The 4,046-nt window shown below is 43.1% G+C and overlaps 1 non-coding gene across 1 annotated transcript; it reads left to right on the plus strand.

Annotated features, from left to right (window-relative positions):
• The first annotated feature begins 316 nt into the window (after nucleotides 1-316).
• On the plus strand, nucleotides 317-443 carry LOC111815406. Its single transcript, XR_002820099.1, has one exon. It is a non-coding gene; the product is annotated as a small nucleolar RNA SNORA40 (small nucleolar RNA).
• Nucleotides 444-4,046: the final 3,603 nt, after the last annotated feature.

A 4,046-nucleotide genomic window follows, 5' to 3' on the forward strand; every position in this document is an offset into this window, starting at 1 on the left:
TGCACTGTTTTATCTGATTTGGGCCCAAACTTCTGACTTCATTTAATCCTTATCATCTCTTGATGGACCCTACCACATCTCAAGAGGGAGGGCTTCTACATGCATTTTGGAATGATACAGTGCTGTTCCTCACACCAAATCTAGGCCTCAAGTGGTTTTGCCAGGTTCAGTCTCTCTCAGGATCCTAACCCCAACTTGATCTGTGACATTTGTGGTTTAGCCTGCTGGAGGAGAAAGACCACATGGGGCAGAAGTGACCTGCCCTGCTGAGGCCATCTAAGACCAACTTCAAGACACCAGGACCACCCAGCTCAGGAGAACTTGTGTCTGTTTCTGTCTAACTTACAGACTAAGATGTATGGACAAGGATAAAAAGGAAATCCTCTTTTGTAACCCAGAATTCATTGCTCAACATGAGTTGTGTACAGATGAGAAGGATGATTACTGCCAGGCAAAGTGGTGCATGCTTGCGATCCTGGCACTTCTGAGACTGAACCAAGAGGAGCTCCGATATGAAGCCAGCCTGAATGACATAGTGAGACTTGTCCAAAGACAAAACAGAAAATTATCATAGCTGGTAGAGATCAAAGGGACGGGATTGATAACCATTAATGTTGGTTTCCAGGCTAAAGACTTAATAGTTACAGCATAATTGATGCAATATTCTAACTTCCATGTTGTGACTCAGGAAGATAGCACCCCCTTCCTTAAAGGCTTCTGACTTGCTAATACGAGGTCTACAGTTGAAAATATCTTACTATGAGTGTTTGGATCATGTCTGTTAACATGTAGTGAATAGTACATTATTAGAAGCTAAGTAACCATTCATCACCAATAACTATTGGGCTTCCTATGAGGAAGAATGAGAACAGAAAATGGAATTTAATAGAAAGTTCAAATTTCACCTGTAGTAGACTGAATAGTAACCTCCATAAAGATATGTCGTACCCCTCAGAATCTATGACCATGCCCTCACTCGTGGAAAGCATTCTACAGTTGCACTTTAGTTAGGGATTTTTAAAATGAGCTCATCCTGGGTTATCTTAGTGGGCCCTGCATAACTATTCCTAGCTATGTATGAGGCAGAAGAGAAGCCCTGGCTTTTTCCTAGAGGCCAGAGCAGGAGTCATTTGGCCAATGGCCCTCATGCCCCTCTGCCTCACTTCCCCTCCAATCCTCCCACCCTATGAACTGGGACATCTGGCCTCAGTGCTCCTCTCCAAGCCCCATCAGACTTAGTGACCCTGCCCTGTTCCCACCACTTCAGATGCCTCTTTGAAAAAGGTAAGTGTCACCTGGCTGTGCCTAAGGTCAGGGAGGGAGGCTTCTGGGCCTATCATTAACATTTCCAACCTCTCCAAACCCCAGTTATCCTTAATGAACACAGACGGTCCTCCTAAAGATTCCCTGCTTTCAGCACTGCTGTGATGTCTGTCAATCATTTTGCCTCACTGGGCACGCTGGCTGAATTGCTGCTTTGACAACTGCTAGTGTCCTGGAGTTCTACACACAGTTAGATGAATCACAGACCTGCACTTGGACCAATCAGCACGACTGAATTTGAGCCAACGGCAAGCCTGCACTTCGACCAACCGCAGACCTGCAGTTATTTTGTAAACAGCATTCTCCTTAACATATTTTGGGTTAGTCTAGGAGGGTTCCCTTCGGTATAGTGACTCCTCTGTGCTATAGTATCCATTTTGTTAGAATAAAAACTCACTTTGGTAGTGGTAAAAGCCTACTCCAGCTTTATTTCTTGAGTAGAAATAAATGAAGGTCTTGTAGATCTACTCAGGATTCTTAACCTAAGTGTTGTCTATAGAGCAGTTGTCTCAAAAGAAAGAGCAATAAACAATGGGAGCCATTACTCCTAAAGAGCTCTAGAGCCTAGCAGCCAAAAGAGATCTTCAGCAGATATCAGCACCTGGCAGACCTAAGCATCCAGCACAAGCCAGCGCCAAATGGTGATGACTGGCACCAGCTAGTGTTGGCATTCAGCATCATCCAGAGTCATCAGGACCACTAGCAGAGCTACTCTTTGCCGACTCATGATTTGAGCATGAGTTGAGCAAAGGAACTGAAGCACTACTAGCAACACATGCAGTCAGACAACTGTCACCATAGATGGTGGGAGAAGAAGAGAAGGTGATAAGGTGGGTTGGAGTATAGGGACTGGAGTTAAGTAGCCACAGCCCAGGAAATGTCAGGAGCCATCAAACCCTGGAAAGAAACAAGGATGGATTTCTCCTTTAGAGCCTTCAGAGAAAGTAACCTGAATAATGCCTTAATTTTAAGCTTTTGCCCTCAGAAATTCTGATTATAAATTTGTGTTGTTTTAAGCAACCAAAGTTGTGATAATATCTCACAGTGGTCCTGGGAAATAAACATAAAAAGCTTCATACCTTTGGTTCCTCTTGTCACGTTTAATCTGTTGACTAATTGTGAGCACAGGAGAAAGCTGAAGGAGATTCATTCAGAAAGCACAAGAGAAGAGGGGAAAGGTGAGATTGGGTGAAGAATGCCAGTGAGGAGACAAGAAAAGAAAAAAGAAAAATTAAACAAGAAAAAGAAAAAGAGGAAAAGAAAGAAAAATGGGTGACCAGGAGAAGAGAGAATGATAAGGATGAGTTGGCTTTGCTCAGTTGCTGTCCCTTCCTGTGTCCTCCCCTCTCTCTGCTCACCCACCTTTCCCTCAACCTCTCGTACTCCCCTTAGTTCTGCCACACTAAGCATTTCCTTTGTGCTTTTTAGATTTTAGGACTATTTCACATTTCTGACTTCTAAGCTGCAGGCACCAACAAGAGGGTTAAAAGCTGAGCAGAAAGATAAGCTCCCCCTCAAAGTTTCCCCTCCACATTCCATCAAGCACCCTAAAGAGTGATGGGACCTGCATTTCCTGTGTAGTCTCTCCAGAGCCCAGAAAGAACCCCAACCTCACAGCCTCAAGTACCTGGATAGAATGCCTCTACAGTCACATCACCCCTCTCTATCTGCCACCCACAATGTGAGTGAATTAAGCAAAGGAAACGAGCCAGCATTGGAAAATGGGCCTCTGCAATAAATTCCAAAGACAGAAGAGGAAGCTATAATTTTTTGTGCTGCTTCTCTTTAGATTTGACTGTAGGAACCTGAGCATCTCTGTGCTGCCTGCAGTGGTCGCTGGAAATAATGGGTCCTTGAAGACCAAGGAGCAATGGCAGTTGGTTGGCTTAATACCTGCCTTAGGAGACTAAGTGCCAATCCTCGGACCACACACACACACACACACACACACACACACACACTTTCCTAACAGCTAATGTGTGCCAGGTATTCTGTGAGTAAAAATAATGCAGTGACCAAAGTTTTTAAGCAATAGTATGGCTTGTAACTCCTTGCTCAGGTGTGTCCCATGTCATAGTGATGACAATATACAGAGTAGTTTAGAACACAGAAAATTTGTGCCCAGGAGAACAATGCCACGTTTCCCTAGAAATAAAACCTACTTGGAAAACAAGTTCTAGCTTTTTAGAAGTGACAGCCCCTGAAAATGAGCCCTCAAGCATCTTCTGGAGCAAAGCTATTATAAATGAAAATGCAAATAGCAAAACTAATACGCCACAAGGTGATGATCTTTGCAAACTACTGACTTGGGACGTAAGAAAGAAAAAACTTCGTCAGAACAATGGACTCACAAAGCTCCACAATGACATCCCAGAGATGGATTAACTATGAGGCTGGGAGGACATGTAACAGATGAGGTACCTCTCTCAGATACCACATCCATGCTTGCTATCCAACTAGCACACTTTATAATACTGCCCCCATTTTTTCAAATTTTATCTGAATTTAATTACTATATTCTTCTTTGCATCTGCCATTATAGTAAGTAATTTAGTAAATAGGAAGCAATTCCATTAAATTCAATTAAACGAAATAAAATGAGAAATCAACTACCCCAACATTCTCAGAGATTTTCTGTTTTGGGCTGTGTTTTTAAACAAAGTGATGTCAACAACTCTAAAACTATGGAGAGAGAGAGAGAGAGAGAGAGAGAGAGAGAGAGA

Source organism: Octodon degus, unplaced genomic scaffold (assembly GCF_000260255.1).
Source record: "Octodon degus isolate 3935 unplaced genomic scaffold, OctDeg1.0 scaffold00015, whole genome shotgun sequence".
Classification (NCBI taxonomy): domain Eukaryota; kingdom Metazoa; phylum Chordata; class Mammalia; order Rodentia; family Octodontidae; genus Octodon; species Octodon degus.